Here is a 21,601-nt window from a genome sequence, read left to right as displayed (position 1 = left end):
GGGCGAGCGACGGAGGCGACGCGCAGGGGTGGGCGCAGGGGCCGCGGCCCGAGGGCCATGGGTGGACCGGCGCCTCGCCGGGCTGCGAGCTTGCCGGGACTGCAGGCGCCTGTGCCGGGCCGCGCCAGAAGCTGCGCCGTCCGTGCCGCAGCGGCCAATGCGGCAGCAACCGCGAACGCCACCGCGGCGGGCCCCGCTGGCCCGGGCTGCGGCGTGGGGGCGGGGGACCGGCCCCGAGCGGAGCCCGAAGGGAGGAGGAGCGGACGGGAGGCTGGGAAGGATCCGCAATGTTACGCAGGACCGGGGGCTTTTAGGTGGCGGGGAAGGCGATGGGGCGGGTTTGGTGGGGTGAGGGATTGGGCCGGTGCTTTCGGGGGCTCTTCCCGGAGCCGGCACCCCTGGGGGGCTCGGAGTCTCAGCCTGTCTGCTACCTATTTACCTGCCTGTCACTTGTCATGTGCTAGTGGAGGCGCTGTCATCCCCCAGGACTCAATGTCTCTTTCTTTGCGCAGTTTCTGTTCTTCCGAGTCCAGCCTGGTGGGATCTGTGTAGGGTTTTCATGGAACGGGTATTTCGAAAGTGTCTGATGTGTGACTTGGCACTCAGAGAAGTTGGGGGTCTCCAGCTCCCCACTCTCCACAACCTGCCTGGCATTCTAACCAGGCATAGTAAAGCTGCAGGTAGCCCTAGGGAACCTTAGCAGCACCCCCCCAAAACACACACACACACCCATCGACACACACACCTTCCATAAAACAAAACCATCGAGAGGTAAGGTGACTGGTCCAAGGTCACTGGATCTATTTTTTTTTTTTCTTACCGCTTAATGTTCAGATTGTGCTTGGTCTTTCTGGGCACAATCCCATGAAGAAAAAAAAGGCTAAATCTTTATTGTACCTGATGACATTCTGACCTCCGAGTAAAAACGGAACAAAACAGAAAACCCTTCAGATGACAGTCTGATCTTGCATTTACTGATGCGATCATTACATTTTCTTTAACCTAAATTAACATTAGGGGCTGACAAGGACTACAGAGTTCAGCAGAAAGGATCGGTGCTAGCAAAGACGGCAGTGCGGCCTGCTGCCTGGCCTCTGCTTCTGATTTTCTAAAGAACAAACATCCAGAAGGGACAGGCAACTTACGTTGAAAACTACAGGCTGGCAAGAGTTTACACTAAATGTAGCTTCAGTTAGGATTCTTTATCCATCTATTATGGGCCCTCAAAACAATTTTCTGATAAGAAATGAATCTTTATCAGGAAGTTGAAGAAAAACAACATTTTCTTAATTGGTGAGTTAAGCTTCAGAGTGGGGGATGTTTTCTCAGTGGCTCTTCATAGCTGCTGAGGATAATCTTAAAGCTGGGGTTAATCCTAGGACTGGATTTGTCAAAAACTTGTCACTAATGATTCAGTAAATTTTCTGTCTATGATAACACCTTGAGGGCCTAACCAGAATTAAAAGAGACTTAAAAGGAAAATGTGTTTTTTTCAATCCCCAAACTTCAAGTTAAATAGAAAACTTTTTTTTTTTTTTTGCGATAACTTAGATGGGAACAGAAAGAGTAAAGGTTATTTTTAATTTTTAATTTTAATCTGCTTTTAAGAAGCAGAGTATGTTACATATAGAATATTTGCCTTGACCACTGAGGAGTGATCAAATTTCCTACCCTGACATGGTGCAACCCCATCATGAAATGGGGTTGTTGCTTCTCTTTCTATGTTTATCTTCCGATAACCAAACTGCCCTGATGACTCTGTAGGTGTGTTAAGATAGTTCGGTTGGCTCACCTTGAAGATTACAGCACAGACTGCAAGGAGCGTAGGTGAATATTTCACTGCAACTTGTATTGTCTCCTTGATGTCTTGGTTAATTTCCCTGATCTGACTGCCTCTTGGGAATTTGGAGAGATTAGTAGACTGGCATTGGCCAGAGTCCAGACCTAAATCCCTTTTTTTTTTTTTTTTTTTTTTGAGATAGAGTCTCGCTCTGTGGCCCAGGCTGCAATGCAATGGTGGGATCTCGGTTCACTGCAACCTCCGCCTCCTGCGTTCAAGTGATTCTCCTGCCTCAGCCTCCCAAGTAGCTGGGACTACAGGCATGTGCCATCACGCCCAGTTAATTTTTGTATTTTTAGTAGAGACGGGGTTTCCCCATGTTGGCCAGGATGGTCTCCATCTCTTGATCTCATGATCCACCCTCCTTAGCCTTCCAAAGTGCTGGGATTACAGGTGTGAGCCACCTCACCCTGCCTAAATCCCATCTTTGAGGTCTTCAAGGGAAATACATGCACAAAGGACAAAAGCTAGCAAATGGGCAGTGTTTATTATTATGCTTAGAATCCAGTGTCAGCCGGGCACGGTGGCTCACACCTGTAATCCCAGCACTTTGGGAGGCCAAGGTAGGTGATCATGGGGTCAAGAGGTCGAGACCATCCTGGCCAACATGGTGAAACCCCGTCTCTACTAAAAACACAAAAAATTAGCCAGACGTGGTGGCACATGACTGTAATCCCAGCTACTTGGGAGGCTGAGACAGGAGAATAATTTATCTGCCTTGCACACACCAAACATGGCTTTTTTCTTTTTTGTCTTACTTCTTTCCTTTCTTTCTTTGTTTTTCTTTCTTTCTTTTTCTTTCTTCTTTCTGTCTTTCTTTCTTTCATCTTCCTTTCCTTTCTTCTCTTTTTTTTTTTAAGATGAAGTCTCACTCTGTCACCCCAGGCTGGAGTGCAGTGGTTCCATCTCAGCTCACTGCAACCTCCGCCTCCCATTTCAAGCAATTCTCCTGCCTCAGCCTCCCAAATAGGTGGGATTACAGGCACCCACCACCACATCTAGCTAATTTTTGTATTTTTAGTAGAGATAGAGTTTTGTCATGTTGGCCAAGTTGGTCTTGAACTCCTGACCTCAAGTGATTGGCCCGTCTCGGCTTCCCAAAGTGCTGGGATTACAGGTGTAAGCCACCACGCCTGGCCTTTCTGCCTTTTTTTTTTTTTTTTTTTTTTATTGACAGGGTCTTGCTTCACCCAGGCTGCAGTGAAGTCGAATGTTCACAGCCTACTGAAACCTTGAACTCCTGGGCCTAAGTGATCCTTCCACCTCAGCCTCCTAAGTAGCTGGGACTGACCGGCCGCTGTGGCTCATGCCTGTAATCCAAGCACTTTGGAGGCCAAGGCGGGTGGATCACCTGAGGTCGGGAGTTCAAGACCAGCCTGACCAACATGGTGAAACCTCGTCTTAAAAAAAAAAAAAAAGGTAGCTGGGACTACCAGCGTGTACCACTACACCCAGCTAATTTTTAAAACTTTTTTCATAGAGACGAGGTTCTTGCTATTTTGCCCAGGCCGGTCTCCAACTCCTGGCTTCAATCTATCCTCCCACTTAGGCCTCCCAAAGTGCTGGGATTATAGGGTAAGATGCTGCACCTGGCCCACACATGATCTTTAACAGAAAAACTATATAATAAGGAAGATATACAGAAAATTACAGAATATCTCAAAGATGATTTGCTTAATGAAGGAGAAACATTGGGAGAGACTTTGGACTGACATGCCTCAGCTAAATATTGACCGACTCAGAGAAGTGAGCACTTTACCACATTTACCGTTATCACGTGCTGTTTGTGTTTGCTTACGTTTGGCAAGAAAGGAAATGAATGTTCGGAATCTCTATGCAACATCTTGTTACCAACCAGGTTATTTCCTCAGCTCATCAGTGTCAAATCTTTATTAAAACCTGCTCTATTCAAAGCACCCTGCTAGATGCTAGTCTTCTTTCTAGGACAGTTCTCTTGCCAAAAGGATGAAATGGGAGAAAATAGTTTACTTATAGTACTTATAACACCTGGACTTATATAATATTTAAACATTCAATTGTGGGTGAAAAAATATTAATAACTCCTTTATGCTTTGCAGAATGTCATATGAGCTCTTCCCCAAAACTTTATGATTCAAAAAGAATTAAAGGAATGTTCATTGTAGCATCATTTGAAATAAAACTTGAGAAACAACATGAATATCTAGCACCATGAAAATGGATAAACTGTGGTACAATTGTACAGAGAAATTCTAGGCAGCTGTTAAATGGTGAATGAGTAAATTAAGGTACTAAGGTTGCTGAGCTATTGGCTTTGTGATGATGGGGCAGGTCCCAGGTCCTGCAAAACCCGGTTCCCTTTGCTTACTGGCGGCGTGCTAGTCTCTGCCGATAGGGGGCAGTAGAGGGAGCCTGCAAGCCGGGAGGAGGGAGAGAGGCTCGCTCCTCTCCGTGTTAGTGTTATTTGTGTCTGCATTCAGCTTTCATCCTGGCAGTGGTCAGTACCAGTCTCCGATTTTTTTTTTTAATGTTTTGATTTGTTTTTGTTTTGCACTCCCGGAACCAGCCACATTGTGTCCTCTCCCCGCTCCCGCCACCCACCCAGGCACTGACACCAGCTGCCAGGCGCCTCCTGGACAAGGCAGGCCTTTCCTTCCAGCTTCTCGATTCTAATCCCCCAGCCTCTTCCCTTCGTGCCCCGGCCCGGGGCGTGGTAGCTGCTTCCGGCATTTACTTTCTTCTTTGCTTTTTCACTCCTCTTAACACCTGTTCAACCAGCTCCTTCTATTAATTTTTTTCTGTTGAGCTCCCATTCCCCAGGCCTGAAAAAAAAATCTATTGAAATACTGAATGTGGACCCTGACTCATACAATGACCATGTGCCAGGAACTACAGATATATAACACAGGAAAATAGGGAGGTAGAGGTATAGCAGACATGCATGTATACATATTAGAATATTTCTATATACATATGTATATAAAATGCACATCTATACACATATAAGTACGTATGTATTTCTTACATGTACTATATTTAGACCTATATGTACATATATATATAATTTCCTGCTGGGTGCAGTGGCTCACGCCTGTAATCCCAGCACTTTGGGAGGCAGAGGCAGGTGTATCACCTGAGGTCAGGAGTTCAAGACCAGCCTCACCAATATGGTGAAACCCTGTCTCTACTAAAAAATACAAAAATTGGCCTGGCATGGTGGCTCACACCTGTAATCCAAGCACTTTGGAAGCCAAGGTGCGCGGATCACCTGAGGTCGGGATTTCAAGACCAGCCTGAACAACACGGTGAAACCCAGTCTTTATAAAATATATCTATATACAAAAATTAGCCAGGCGTGGTGGCAGACACCTGTAGTCCCAGTTACTTGGGAGGCTGAGACAGGAGAATTGGTTGCACCTGGGAAGCAAAGGTTGCAGTGAGCCAAGATTACACCATTGCACTTCATCCTGGGAGACAGAGTGAGACTCTGTCTCAAAAAAAAAAAATTCCTCTAATCCTCACAATAAATGCTATGAGAAAGGTACTATTACTCCTATGACACAGGAGGAGAAATTGAATCTCAGAGAGATTAGTTAATCTCTACAATGCATAGCTAATAAGTGGTAATGCTGGGATTTGAATCCAAATATCCCTGACTCCACAATCTATACCTTTGCCATATGCCTTAAAGTTGTTTAGACTTCAATTCAATTTATCCTTAACTGTGTTCTGCAGTATAACTCAGTCCTTAGGCTAATCAACAACTCTCTTCTTACCTAATAGTGTAAGTAAATATAACTATTCTAATAATTACTAGAGAATATAATCACCGTAATACAAGACTGCTTCTGTGATTGAAGTTAAGGGAAGGTTGAGAAAACTGTAGGAAAAGCATGGACATTTCTAACTCCAAGTTACTTGTCATTCATTCATTCAATTAATATGATATAGTGCTTACTATGTGACTGAAGATGTGCGGGACTCACAATGACAAACAAAATAGAATTAGTCTTTCCTTTAAAAACCTTCCAGTCTAAGGAAAGTGACAGTTTTTAATTAAATAATCATACATAGGAGAAATACCTAACTATATAACACAGGGACTTAATATAGACTGGATACTTCACTACAAAGCCTGTTCCAAATGCAGACCCCCATCTCTCCCCCCGCCACACACACACACACTCTAGAGCCTGGCATCTGCCCCTCTCAATGTCTAGGATGGCATGCCCACTCTGATTTTGTTTACCAGGAACTCGTCAGTTCTCAGTCAAAAGTGATCTTAGAGAGATATCACAGCAATAGAGAAATAGAGTTAGTGCAGCTACATAATGTTTTCTAAAAACCTGCTCTTCTGGTCATTTTACAACTTGCCTCCTATGTGACTTGTGACATTAATCAGTGTTTTCGGTGGCAGCCTGTTAGACCAGACTTTTCCTGTAGCCTAAATACAACCAGCAACATATACCTGGACTGATCAGTGAACAATGGGCAGGAAGGTTTATATGGACAAAGTTCCAGAAACGCAGAAACAGAAAATCTAACCAAACCAGAAACTCACAAAGTAATCAGGGCTGAGAATCTGTTTATCCCCCAACCAGGACAGCTAAATCTCTAAACTCCCTTTTAGCTGCATTTCAGTAGTCAGGAAACAGATCGTTAGACAACCCTGCAGCAAAGAAAAAGAAAAAGAAAAAGACCTCGTGGAGTCAAAGTCCACTGATGGAAACCAAAAATTAGTGGGGGGAACTCACAGAGAAGCAGGCTTTCTGCCTAGCCTCAAAGTGCCTCCTCCCTAAGTACTTATTAATTACTATAATGATTGAACAAATTATTTGATATTCCTCCCTTAGGAAGTGGAATCTCTTTTGTTTTGGTTTTTCTCAATGGAGTCTCACTCTGTTGCCCAGTCTGGAATACAGTGGCGGGATCTTGGCTCACTTCAACCTCCACTTCTTGGGTTCAAGCGATTCTTGTGCCTCAGCCTCCTGAGTACCTGGGATTACAGGAGCATGCCACCACACCAGCTAATTTTTGTATTTTTAGTAGAGACAGGGTTTCGCCATGTTGGCCAGGCTGGTCTCAAACTTCCGACCTCAGGTGATCTGCCCATTTCAGCCTCCCAAAGTGCTGGGATTACAGGTGTGAGCCACAGCACCCAGCTAGGAAGTTGAATCTAATTCCTCTCTTTTTGAGTGTGGCTGGACTTAATGACTGTTTTCTAATAAAGAGTGTAGGGAAAGGGGAAAATGGTAACTTTATGGTGGAGACAACATCTTAACCAAGTGATCAAGGTTAACATTACCATAAAAGTCACATTGAGGCTGGGCATGGGGGCTCACACCTGTAATCCCAGCACTTTGAGAGGCAGAGGCGGGTGGATCATGAGGTCAGAAGATCGAGACCATCCTGGCCAACACGGTGAAACCCCGTTTCTACTAAAAATACAAAAATTAGCTGGGTGGATGGCGTGCACCTGTAGTCCCAGCTACTCGGGAGGCTGAGGCAGGGGAATCTCTTGAACCTGGGAGGTGGAGGTTGCAGTGAGCCAAGATCATGCCACTGTACTCCAGCCTGGTGACAGAGCAAGACTCCATCAAAAAAGAAAAAGACATTGATTATCAAATACACCTTGACATAACATGAGAAAAGCACGTCACATCTCTGGTTTTCTTCTCAAAAATCCATAGCTCATCTGTTCAGACCTAATTTTTTTTAATCCATAATCCCATCCTAGTCATGAGAAAACATCAGACAAACCCAAATTAAGGGACGTTCTACAAAATGCCTGACCAGTATTTTCTTGTTCTTTTTTTCAGGAGACTGTCTGGTCCACAAGGACTAGACAACTTGAAACTCCTATGCAAGTCCTAGTGCTACGCTGGGCTTAGAGCCAGTGGGCCTGGGGAACACCCGCCCCAGTGAGGCACCAGCCAGGGCAGCTAAGGGAGTGCTTGCATCACTCCTCCCCCAACCCCAGGCAGCACAGCTTGCAGCTCCAAAAGAGACCCCTTCCTTCTACTCGAAGAGATGGAAAGGAAAAATAAAGAGGTCTTTGTCTTGCAACCTGGATGCAAGCTTAGCCGCAGTAAGATAAGGCATGGGCAGAGTCGTGAGGCCCCATTCCAGGCCCCAGCTCCCAGATGACATTTCTAGACACACCGTGGTCTGGAAGGGAACTCACTGCCTTGAAAGGAAGGACGGCAGAATTCATCACCTGATGACTAAAGAACCCTTGGGCCCTGAATAACCAGTGGCAGTAACCAGGTAATACACACCATGGGCCTTGGGTGAGACTTGAGATATGCTGGCTTCAGGTGTGACCTGCATATTCAAAGTTGTAGTGGCTACAACAAGAGATTCCTGGCCGGGCATGGTGGCTCACGCCTGTAATCCCAGCATTTTGGGAGGCTGAGGCAGGCGGATCACCTGAGGTCAGGAGTTCAAGACCAGCCTGATCAACATGGAGAAACCCTGTCTTTTTTAAAAAATAAATAAATAAATAAAAGAAGAGACTCCTTCTGCTCAAGAAAAGGAGAGGAAAGCTTGCAGCTTAGATACTAGCTCAGTCACAGTGTGGGGGAGCACCACAAGGGATTTTTAGGTCCTCAATTCTAGGCCTTGGCTCTTAGACGGCATCTCTGGACATACTCTGGGTCAGAGGGAAGCCCACTGCCTGAAGGATGAGTCCCAGGCTTGGCAGCATCACCATAAGCTGACTGAACGCCTTTGGGCCTTAACTGAACATCAGCTGCACACTGACAGTACTCCCTGTGGGCCTGTGGTGGTGGTAGACATGGGGAGATACTCCTCTGCCTGGGGAAAGGAGAGTAAAGAGGGGGAAGAACTTTGTCTTGTGGTTTTAGCCACAGTAGAATAGAGTGCCAGGTAAATTTCTAAGGTTTCCCACTCCAGACCCTGGCTCATGGACAGCACCTCTGGACCCATCCAGAGTCTGGGGAACTCACTGCCCTGAAGAGAAAGGATATGAGACTGACTGGCTAACTTTACTACCTGCTGATTGTAGAGCCCTAGGGCCTTGAGAAGACATAGTGGGTAGCCAGGTACTGGTCACAGCAGGCCTTGGGCAAGACCAGTGCTGTGCTGGCTTCGGGTCTGATCCAGCACAGGCCCAGTGATGGTAGCCACAGGAGTGTTTATGTTACCATTCCCCCAGCTCCAAGGGGCTCAGCCCAGAGACAATGACTCCATCGGTTAGGGAGAAAATAAGGGAAGAGAACAAGAGTCTCTGCCTGATGATCCAGAAGAATTTTCCTGATCATCAGGCAGAGACTGGTGATCCAGTCAAGACCACCAAGGTGATAAGTCTACCAGTCTGTAAGAACCACAGTGTTACTGGGCTTAGGGTGTCTCCTAATGCAGACACAGTTGCAGTGACCAAAAACTTAGATCACAACACTTAAGTCCCTTCACACTGAAAAGCCTTCCCAAGAAGGCCAGGTACAAACAAGCCCAGACTGCACAGACTATAACGAACAACGAAGACTTCAGTGACCAGACACCAACAAACATCCACGAGCATCAAGATCATCCAGGAAAACATGGCTTCCTGAGATGGAGTTTTGCTCTTGTTGCCCAGGCTGGAGTGCAATGGTGCAATCTTGGCTCTCTGCAACCTCCACCTTCCAGGTTCATGCAATTCTCCCACCTCAGCCTCCTAAGTAGCTGGGATTACAGGCACATGCAGCTGTGCCAAGCTAATTTTGTATTTTTTTGTAGAGATGGGGTTTTGCCATTTTCCCCAGCTGGTCTCAAACTCTTGAGCTCAAGAAATTTTTTTTTTTTTGAGATGGAGTTTTGCTCTTTTTGGCCAGGCTGGAGTGCAATTGGTATACAATTCACACACCATACAGTTCACCTATTTCAAGTCTATAATTCACTGTTTTTTTTGGCATATTGCAGTGCTAATTTTTAAATATTGTTGTAAAATATTTTTTTTTTTTTGAGATGGAGTTTTGCTCTTGTTGCCCAGGCTGGAGTGCGATGGCACAATCTTGGCTCACTGCAACTTCTGCCTCCCCAGATTCAAGTGATTCTCCTGCCTCAGCCTCCTGAGTAGCTGGGATTACAAGTGCACGCCACCAGGCCTGTCTAATTTTTGTATTTTTAGTAGAGATGGGTTTTCACCCTGTTGGCCAAGCTGGTCTCAATTTCCTGACCTCATGATCCACCCACTTCAGCCTCCCAAAGTGCTGGGATTACAGGTGTGAGCCACTGAGCCCAGCCTCAATGTGACTTTTGATGGTGATGTTAACCCTGATCACTTGGTTAAGATGCTGTCTCCATCATAAAGTTACCATTTTTCCCTTTCCCTGCACCGTTCATTAGAAAACAGTCATTAAGTCCAGCCACATCCAAAAAGAGAGGAATTAGATTTAAAAGACATAGAATGGCTGAATGGATTAAAAAGCAAGACCCTACAATCTGCTGCCTACAAGAAACACACTTCACCTACAAAGATACACATAGACTGAAAATAAAGGGACAGAAAAAATATTCCATGCAAATGGAAACCAAAAAAGAGCAAGAGTAACTATAATTACATCAGACAAAACAGATTCAAGACAAAAACTATAAAAAGAGATTTAAAAGGTCATTATATAATGATAAAGGAGTCACTACAGCAAGAGGATCATGCAAATGGAAACCAAAAAAGAGCAAGAGTAACTATAATTACATCAGACAAAACAGATTCAAGACAAAAACTATAAAAAGAAATCTGAAAGGTCATTATATAATGATAAAGGAGTCACTACAGCAAGAGGATATAACAGTTGTACATATGTATGCACCAAACACTGAAGCAACCAGAGATACAAAGCAAATATTATTAGATAGAGAGATAGATCCCAATACAATAATAGCTGGAGACTTTAATGCCCCACTTTCAGCATTGGACAGATCATCCAGACAGAAAATTAACAAAGGTAGCCAGGCACGGTGACTCAAAGCTGTAATCCTAGCACTTTGGGAGGTTGAGGTAAGTGGATTGCTTGAGCTCAAGAGTTTGAGACCAGCTGGGGAAAATGGCAAAACTCCATCTCTACAAAAAAATACAAAAATTAGCTTGGTATGGTTCCACGTGCCTGTAATCCCAGCTACTCAGGAGGCTGAGGCAGGAGAATTGCTTGAACCTGGAAGGTGGAGGTTGCAGTGAGCCAAGACTGCACCATTGCACTCCAGCCTGGGCAACAAGATCAAAACTCTGTCTCAAAAAAACAAATAAAAAAACTAGAAATCAATAAAAAGAATAATTTTGGAAGTGACAAACACATGGAAATTAAACAATACGTTCCTGAATGACAAGTAGATCAATGAAGAGATTAAGAGGAAAACTGAAAATTTTCTTGAAACAAACAATAATGGAAACACAACATGCCCATGGGACACAGCAAAAGCAGTACTAAGAGGGAAGTTTAGAGCTATAAGTGCCAACATCAAAAAAGAAGGAAAATTTTAAATAACCAACCTAATAATACACCTTAAAGAATAGAAAAGCAGGCTGGGCGTGGTGGCTCAAGCCGGTAATCCCAGCACTTTGGGAGGCCGAGGTAGGTGGATCACCTGAGGTCAGGAGTTCAAGACCAGCCTGGCCAACATGGTAAAACCCCATCTCTACTAAAAATACAAAATTAGCTAGGTGTGGTGATGCATGCCTGTAATCCCAGCTACTCAGGAGGCTGAGGCTGGAGAATTGCTTGAACCTGGGAGGCAGAGGTTTCGGTGAGCCGAGATTATGCCACTGCTCTCCAGCCTGAGCAACAAGAGCAAAACTCCGTCTCAAAATAAATAAATAATAACTAAAAGATTATATTTGAATTTTTTGTGACACATAGGATGCATGCTTGAGGAGATGGTTACCTCATTTACCCTGATGTGATTATTACACATTGTATGCCTACATCAAAATATCTTATATATTCCATAAATATATACACATACTATGTACCCACAACAATTAAAAATTTTAAACATCATGAGATCTATAAATTTGGAGAGAAGAGCTGCATCTCCTGTAAAGGGTTGCAGCCTGCAGGTGGTCATCCTTTCAGTCTGGGAAGCATATCCTTTCCAAGAGACAGAAAGCAGGCACTTCAGAGAAAAAAAGGAGAGGCTGTAATTTGGACCCAGTGAGATTAGCGATACATATATATTCAGTAGAGTACAGGATAATCTTACAAATATTTGTAAGGGAGGCCTAAAGCATGCAGACTGGATAAACGTATATTACATGTGACCCATGTTCGCCTTGAAGTGGAGCCTTAATATTTCAGACGAGATCCGGCACATTTGGGGTAGTATGGCCGTGGACGAGCCTTAATATTTCAATGCATTACAGTCAGGCCCTATACATCAAAAAATGAGGCAGTGATGCAAAGGCACTCAGTGCACAGCCTCTGTGAACTGGCCAGAACCAGTCCATGGTCGGTGATCTCTTACCAAGAGAAAGTTACTGAGATCAGTCTCTTGTCCAATCAAAGCTGTAGCTACGGCTGGTGGAATGGGGGTGTTGGGGCCAGTTAGGCAGTGTGTGGAGGTCAGAGGAGCTGTAATTGTTTCAGTATTGCTTATCTCCACATTAGTTCTTGTTTACCTGCTAGAGAAAAAACAAACAAAAACCCTTGCAGCATTTGGAGCATAATTGATTCTTTAAGTGCAGGGGTTCACCACCTAACCCTTGCCTGGCATGGTCTTGTTTATAACTTGATATCTCACCGTCACAAAGACTCCGTTCTATTAGTCTTATGATCTCTATTTTACCATCAATGTTGGTCAGTTGTATTTAAACCACAAAAGGGAGGGGCTGTAAGGAGGCATGTGACCCTACCATCCCATCATGGCCCAATGCTCGTTTTTAAAGGTTTCTGTAGGCTCCTCGTGGCTAAGAGGGGGTCTGATCAGTCGAGTGGGGGTTATTGTTTTTTCTTATTCCTTAGTAGGAAACCAGGTCTTAGGGAGGGGTGAAGAATCCGGGGTGAGGAGGAAGGGGCCAAATTTTGCAGGCAGAGCTCCCAGATGGAACAGCATGGCCTGTGCAAATGTGTGCTGAGGTTCACAGAGAAGAAAGGCAGCCTTGGGCAGGCCATCTAGAAGGAAGGGCGGTGGAGATGAGGTGGGGCAGGAAGGGAGGTGAGCTCAGGGCCTGGGAAGCCCTCCTTAAGGCCCCATCATTCAGACCATTCAAGTGTGTGAAGCAGATTTAATTTTCTAAAGGCTCATTCTGCAGACTGGAGGCAAATAGAAAACAAAGAACCAAAGCTACACAAGAGCAAAGATTTTCTCTCTGTTCCCTAGTGCTTAGCACAAAGAAGTTTATCAGAACAGGTTTGTTGCTGGGCGAGCACAGGAATGGAGTGTTTACAGAGGGCTGGAGGAGGACAGGGGCCTGTGGGGGCAGCAGCAGGGAGGCTGTGAGCTAATCCAGGTGAGAGTTGAGGCCAGGATGTACACAGAGGAAGATTAAAAGAGTGAGCAAACTGGGTTTCCAGCTACAGGTAGCGCCTCTGCTTCCTGAACCGGCTCCTCGTCCCTTCTCTCCTTCCTCATCCCACCCTAAATCTGCTATTTTTCCTTCTGTCCCTCCCCAGGGCATCACTAAAGAGTGTGGACTTGCAATTTTCCCTAACTCACCTGCTCCTAAAGCAAGACGCGGCCCTTCTGAAGTTCTCAAAGAATATTTTGATAGTTGGTAGTGTAGGGGAGAAAAGATTTCTCACCCAGTGCAAATTTCATAGCTGAGGCACCTGTCATAAAAGACAGATTAACAAGAGAAAAGCATACACATTTATTTAAGTGTTTTTTTGTTTGTTTATTTTGAGACAGAGTTTCGCTCTTGTTGCCCAGGCTGGAGCGCAATGGTGCTATCTTGGCTCACAACCTCCGGCTCCCAGATTAAAATGATTCTCCTGCCTCAGCCTCCCAAGTAGCTGGGATTACAGGCATGTGCTGCCACGCCCGGCTAATTTTTTATTTTTAGTAGAGACAGGGTTTCTCCATGTTGGTCAGGCTGGTCTCGAACTCCCGACCTCAGGTGATCCACTCACCTCGGCCTCCCAAAGTTCTGGGATTACAGGCGTGAGCCACCATGCCCAGCCCATTATTTATTTAAGTTTTTTTTTTTTTTTTTTTTTTAGAGAAAGAGAGAGAGAGAATGGGGAGGAGGAAAAAGGAAGAGAAAGAGAGAGAGAGAATGGGGAGGAGGAAAAAGGAAAAGAAAGAGGGAGAGAGAATGGGGAGGAGGAAAAAGGAAAAGAAAGAGGGAGAGAGAATGGGAGTATTGCTTTCTTGCCCAGGCTAGAATGCAATTTAGTAATGGGTATTGAAAACCTCTTGTATACTGATAATTATACTTAATGATGTAGTCAGGAAGGAATAAGGGAAGAAGATAACAAACAAACAGCCAACCAATATTTCATTTAAACCTATGAAATGCTATGCGATTACTGAGGAGTGATTTACTTCCAATTATATAGTCACTTTTGGAATAGGTGTGAGGTGGTAATGTATGTTTTGTGTATTTGAAGTGGAGAGTTCTATAAATGTTTATTAAGTTTAGTTGTTCTGGGTCTGAGTTCAAGTCCTGAATATCCTTGTTAATTTTCTATCTCGTTGATCTATAGAATCGTTAGCTATTCTTGTTACATTGATCCTTTTACCATTATGTAATGTCCTTCTTTGCCTCTTTTGATCTTTGTTGCTTTAAAGTCTACTTTATCAGAGGCGAGAATTGCATCTCCCGCTTTTTTTATTTGTTTATTTTTACTCTCTGGTTGGTAAATCTTCCTCCTTCTCTTTGAGTCTTTGTGTATTGTTGCATGTAAGATGGGTCTGGATGCAGCATACCGATGGGTTTTGGCTTTTTATCCAATTGCAATATATATAAGTTTAATACTGGCGTTGATGCTAGCTGGCTGTTTTGCCCATTAGTTGATGTAAATTTTTCATTGTATTAATGTTCTTTGCTTTTTGATATATTTTTGGAAAGGCTGATATTGGTTGTTCCTTTATATGTATAGTGCTTCTTTCAGAAGCTCTTGTAAAGCAGGCCTGGTGGTGGTGAACTCTCTAAGTACTTGTTTGTTCGCAAAAGATTTAATTTTTCCTTCACTCATAAAGCTTAGTTTGGCTGGATAGGAAATTCTGGGTTGAAAGTTCTTTTCTTTAAGGATGTTAAACATTGGTCCCCACTCTTTTCTGGCTTGTAGGGTTTCTGCTGAGAGATCTGCTGTGAGTCTGATAGATTTCCCTTTGTGGGTAACCTGACCTTTCTCTCTGGCTGCCCTTAGTAAAAACCCTAATAAATCTGGCAATTATGTGCCTTGGGGTTGGTCTTCTTGAAGAATATCTTTGTGGTGTTCTCTGTATTACCTGGAGTTGAATATTACTATTTAAGTTTTATATGACACAGGAGCCTTTAGAAATGAAGACCCGCCGGGCGCGGTGGCTGTAATCCCAGCACTTTGGGAGGCCAAGGCGGGTGGATCACGAGGTCAAGAGATCAAGACCATCCTGGTCAACATGGTGAAACCCCGTCTCTACTAAAAATACAAAAAAAATTAGCTGGGCATGGTGGCGCGTGCCTGTAATCCCAGCTACTCAGGAGGCTGAGGCGGGAGAATTGCCTGAACCCAGGAGGCTGAGGTTGCGGTGAGCCGAGATCGCGCCATTGCACTCCAGCCTGGGTAACAAGAGCGAAATTCCGTCCCAAAAAAAAAAAAAAAAAAAAGAAGACCCAAAAACAGGACAAACTGTGTTTTGTATGGACAGTCACATAGAAGTATGATTGGAGGACAAAGGTTTCTATAGGGTCCTCTTGGCCAAGAGGGGTCTGATCAGTCAGGTCAGGGGTTATTTTTATTTCTTATCCCTTAGTAGGAAGCCAGGTCTAAGGGAACGGGTGGGGAATCCAGGGTGTGGAGGAAGGGGCCACAATTTTGCAGGCAAAGCTCCCAGATGGAACAGCATAACCTGTGCAAGTGTGTGCAGAGGTTCACAGAAAAGAACCTTGGGCAGGCCATCTAGAAGGAAGGGTGATGGAGATCAGGTGGGGCATGATCTAGTACACAAAGGGATATGATCTAATAGCATCGCTATGTTTTGGAGTAGAGTGGGTACATCAAAGCTGGTCTGAAGTCCTAAGCAACTTTCCTATCACCTTCTCCACTACCACAAATCAAGGTCAGGCTACCATCATCTCTTGCCTCTATGACTGCAACAGACTCCCAACTGGTCTCCCTGCCTCTAGACCTTCCTCCCTCCAATCTGTTCTTCCTACCACAACCAGAGTGATTGTTATAAAATGTAATTCTGCTCACATCACTACACTGCCTAAAGTCTTTAAATGATTCCCTGTTGTCAAAACCAGTAGCAAAGATGGAGTGAAATCACAATCCCAACATGCAAACAGAAGAAAAGGTTTTAAGACACTGGTTCCTATTGCTTACAAACAGAAGAACATTAATTCATGTCTGTAACCATTTACAACAGAAGGAGTCCCAAAAGAATAAAAATATTACCTCCTCAAAAATGTGTCTGTCCTCATTGTACAAGGACATAGATCAGAAATATTTTCTAGATCCCACAAAAATCTTCTGAGAATATGTGGCAGTCATTTAGAAATCAGAAACTGGCCAGGCACAGTGGCTCACACCTGTAATCCCAGCACTTTGGGAGGCCGAGGCAGGCAGATCACAAGGTCAAGAGTTTGAGACCATTCTGGCCAACAAGGTGAAAACCCATTTCTACTAAAAATACAAAAAATCAGCTGGATGTGGTGGCACATGCCTCTTATCCCAGCTACTCGGTAGGCTGAGACAGGAGAATTGATTGAACCAGAGAGTTGGAGGTTGCAGTGAGCCGAGATCGTGCCACTGCACTCCAGCCTGGTGACAGAGTGAGACTCTGTCTCAAAAAAAAAACAAAGAAATCAAAAACTAATGTAATCTGGTTGGTGACCGAAAGTTAGGAGGAGTAACTGGATAACAATAGAAAACTTCAAATATTCGTTCAACAATTTCTTACTAAATATTTCCTACTGCAAGTCACTGGGGATGTGCAAGAAATACATTCTACCTTCCAGAACTTTACAAGGTAGTAGGCAAGATCACACATTTCTTTCTTTTTTTTTTTTTTCCTTTTGAGACAGAGTCTCACTCTATTGCCCAGGCTGGAGTGCAGTGGTGCAATCTCAGCTCACTGCAACCTCTGCCATCCAGGTTCAAGCAATTTTCCTAACTCAGCCTCCCGAATAGCTGGGATTACAGGCGCCTGCCACCATGCCTGGCTAATTTTTGTATTTTTAGTAGAGATGGGGTTTCAGCATGTTGGCCAGGCTGGTCTTGAACTTCTGACTTCGTGATCCACCCGCCTTGGCTTCCCAAAGTGCTGGGATTACAGGCGTGAGCCACCACGCCCAGCCAAGATCACACATTTCAATGAGTATCAAAACTATTGGCTGGACGTGGTGGCTTACGCCTGCGATCCCAGCACTTTGGGAGGCCAAGGCAGGCGAATCACTTGACTCCAAGGGTTTGAGACCAGCCTGACCAACATGGCGAAAACCAGTCTCCATTAAAAATACAAAATACGGGCTGCACGTAGTGGTGCACGCCTGTAATCCCAGCTACTCAGGAGGCTGAGGCACGAGAATCACTTGAAGTTGGGCGGTGGATGTTGCAGTGAGCCAAGATCACGTGACTACACTCCAACCTCGGTGAAAGAGCAAGACTCTATCTTAAAAAAAAAAAAAGATCCATTAAGCTCTCCTGTTAATGGCGGTCGGTGGCCTCTGAGGGGGTCGCAGATAACCGCTTTTCGCTCGGGGAAAGTCTCCCCTACCTCGCAGACCGGCTGGCCCCGTTGGGGGGTCACTCAGTTCAGCAACAAGTACATTCAGCAGACCAAGCCCCTCACCCTGGAGTGTACCATCAACCTGTAATCTCTTACCAATTATACTTTTGGTACAAAAGAGCCCCTCTAGAGAAGGACAGCTCTGTTGCAGCCAGATTTCAGCGCATGAGGGAAGAATTTGATAAAATTGGAATGAGGAGGACCGTAGAAGGGGTTCTGATTATACTTGAGCACCGGCTACCCCGTGTGTTACTGCTACAGCTGGGAACAACTGTCTTCAAACTACCTGGTGGTGAACTTAACCCAGGAGAAGATGAAGTTGAAGGACTAAAACGCTTAATGACAGAGATACTGGGTCGTCAGGATGGAGTTCTGCAAGACTGGGTCATTGACAACTGCATTGGTAACTGGTGGAGACCAAATTTTGAACCTCCTCAGTATCCATATATTCCTGCACATACTACAATGCCTAAGGAACATAAGAAGTTGTTTCTGGTTCAGCTTCAAGAAAAAGCCTTGTTTGCAGTCCCTAAAAATTATAAGCTGGTAGCTGCACCATTGTTTGAATTGTATGACAATGCACCAGGATAAGGACCCATCATTTCTAGTCTCCCTCAGCTGTTGAGCAGGTTCAATTTTATATACTACTGAATTCCTGCGCAGTGGAGAAGTTAAAGGAGCTGCTTGTCTCTGTGAGCACAGCTATACACAGTGTAGAATAAATGTGGTAGAAAAGTTTTTTTGGTTTTATCTCTTTTGTGATCCCTAAATTGCCACCTACTTTCTGTTGTTTGAATAGTAAAATTAATATGAAGAACTAGATAGTGGTGTAAACAAATGTGATAATGTTTATTTACTTTTGATTCTACTCATACTTTTTTGTACAACATTAAAGCAAATGGACTTCCTTTTTTAATTTTAACTTTTCATTAAATTTCTAAAATTCTTTTTTTTTTTTTTGAAGATGGGGTTTCACCATGATGGCCAGGCTGGTCTTGAACTCCTGACCTCAGGTGATCCACCCACCTCGGCCTCCCAAAGTGCTAGGATTATAGGCGTGAGCCACTGCGCCTGGCCAACTTCTAAAATTCTTATAGGTGAGGATCATTCCCCACCCCCCACCTTAGGCTGGTGAATGTTACAAAGCAGTGACAGGTTTAGGTCAGTCAAGTTTATTGGACCCTTGCTTTGATACCATTCTTGGGCACATACTCCAAGACTGTATTAGATTTTTGTGATGAAGAGCTTCCATTACTTTTGAAAACTTTATTTGTCTGATTGAGTTCAAGGTACAACTCCTAAATGAGCTGTGTTACAGAGATCTCCCAGTACAATTCACTGACCAGTAAGTACATTCTATAACCATTCAGGCCTTGGTTTGCAAGCAATGGACCTTAAACATATAGGAAACTATTAAAATTGGCTAAATCAGCAATCATAGGAGTTGGTGTAAGAAGAGACTCATTTAGAGGTCAGAATTTTCTTCACATAATGGGGATATTATTTGAGCTGTTGTGAAATTATGTGTCTTATTCTTAAAGCCATGGTAAAAATAGTGATCTGTGAAGGAAATTTCTAAAAGTGGATGTATTAGGTTTTGAACTCTGAGATTAAACAAATATTCAATGAACTTGAAGTTATATACATAGAGAGGAAAATTTGGTGTTAGCAAATGACAGCCTTCAAAAATATTTTATAATAATGTGAATCCACCAAAAACTGGGGGCAAGGCAGAGGACAGATTTTGTCAGCATAAGAAAAAAATACCAAATTTTAAAAACTTCTTAAAATACTGATAAATTTGGATCAAATTTGAGGGAATAAAAAATATTAGAGCAAAAAAAAAAAAAACGTGACCTTATTTGGAAGTGGGCCTGCTATAGATGTAATTAGTTAAGATGAAGCCATACTACAGTAGGGTAGGCCCTTAACCCAATATAAGAAGAGAGAGACACAGGAAAGGAGAACACCCCCTGAGGATAGAGGTAGATATTGGGGTGATGCCACTGCCACTGCAGGCTAAGGAATGCCATGGACTGATGGCCACCACCAATGGCTAGGAAGAAGCAAAGAAGAATAAGAATTCTCCCTTACACATTTCAGAGGGCACATGGCTGTGTTAGGCCATTCTTGAATTGATATAAAGGAATACCTGAGACTGGGTAATTTGAAAAGAAAAGAGGATTAATTGGCCCACAGCTCTGTAGGCTGGACAGGAAGTAAGGGGTATATGCTTCCGGCGAGGCCTCAGGAAGCTTCCAATCATGACACAAGGCAAAGGGGAGCCAGGGTGTTACATGGCAAAAGAGGGGGCAAGAGAGAGAGTGGGGCAAGAGAGAGAGTGGGGAAAGGTCAAACTCTTTTAAACAACCAGCTCTCACGTGAACTACTAGAGAAAGAACCCCTCATTCAAGGGGATGGCACTAAACCATTCATGAGGGATCTGCCCTCATGAGCCCATACCTCCCACCAGGCCCCACCTCCAATACTGAGATCGTATTTCAACATGGGATTCGGAGGGGACAAACATCCAAACCATATCCAGTATCCTTGCCAACACCTTGATTTGAGACATCTACCCTCCTAAACTGTAAGACAACAAATTCCTATTGTTATAACTCCCCAGTTTTGTGGTACTTCGTTACAGTCACCTTAGGAAATGAATGTGACAGCTTCATAGCTAAGTTATAAACAAAATGTCATGAAAGATCATTTCTAACCACCCTGGAGCTTGTAGAGGACATGGCCTTTGTGCTGAGCTCTAGCAGCATGATTTTGATATGCAGAGATGACATGGAGGAGAAAGGGCTTTATGTTCTTCCACATCCATCCAAATTCTATGTTGAGGTCTAACCCTCCAAAGCAGCCTCTCTGGAAAACTAGCTGAACTTAAACCACTTGAATCCCCTGAACCTACTGTCAACTTGGCCACTAACTAATATGACTTCTAAGGCACAAAATCAGGGAGAACAGAATCTTTTATACATGCTTTATTACTTCAAGCAGCAGTGTGCAATGGTTAAATAGTTGCTTGCTTTTACTACATTTCTGTGACGCTGCAGTGAGAGAAGTCTTTTTCATGGAGACTTTAGTGAGCAGTAGCTAATTAAAAGCTCAGTGTACACGGTGGCTCACACCTGTAATCTCAGCACTTCCCTGGGAGGCAGAGGTGGGGGTGGGACTCCTTGAGCCTTGGAGTTCAGGGCCAGCCTGGCAACAGGGCGAAACCCAGTTTTTACACAAAATACAAAATTTAGCCAGGCATGGTGGTGCACCTGTAGTCCAGCTACTCTGGAGGCTGAAGCAGGAGTGCTTTAGCCCAGGAGGTTGAGGCTTCAGTGAGCCCAGATTTGCACCACTGCACTCTACCTTGGGCAACAGAGCGGGAAGACCCTGTTTCAAAAAACGAACACAAAAACTCATTCTAACCAAAATTGGCATGCTAATAGCAGGAACTGGTATTAAGAATGGGGTCTGGAATCCCTTCTAATGCGTCTGACCTTGCATTATGAAATCTTCACAGTGATGCTTCTAGGTTCTATATGATTATCATCATTGCTTAGCAATCTCTAGTTGTAAATAAATTCAGTAAATTTCTGTAGTCGTTTGCGGGGCAAGGAGAGGGCCATTTACTTGCTCTTTCCTTCTCGCTACTCAATCTTAAATTTGGGTTCCGAATCAAACTGACGGACCCTACCTACATGGCTTCCACCCAAAATTGCAGATATCTACTATTTCATCTTCAAGAAAGGGACGGGTTCCTAGCACACTGCGTGGGGAATGGCCTTGTCATGTTTGAATCAGTGCTCCAACTACTCAGTGTCCAGGAACCCCAGTGGAGCGTGTTCCGTACACAGAGAGGCCCAAGATCTACAAATCAGCTAAAGAATCATTTCCATAGTCTCCTTCTCC

At 44.2% G+C, this 21,601-nt stretch overlaps 1 pseudogene; it reads left to right on the top strand.

Moving 5' to 3' along the window:
• Positions 1-57: 57 nt before the first annotated feature.
• LOC105710075 (cleavage and polyadenylation specificity factor subunit 5-like) lies at positions 58-18,405 on the top strand (annotated as a pseudogene).
• Positions 18,406-21,601: the final 3,196 nt, after the last annotated feature.

Source organism: Aotus nancymaae, unplaced genomic scaffold, assembly GCF_030222135.1.
Source record: "Aotus nancymaae isolate 86718 unplaced genomic scaffold, 86718_ANA_hifiasm-v0.15.2.pri h1tg000009l, whole genome shotgun sequence".
NCBI lineage: Eukaryota > Metazoa > Chordata > Mammalia > Primates > Aotidae > Aotus > Aotus nancymaae.
The sequence above is the reverse complement of the archived record's forward strand: the minus strand, read 5'-3'. Positions and strand labels throughout refer to the sequence as shown.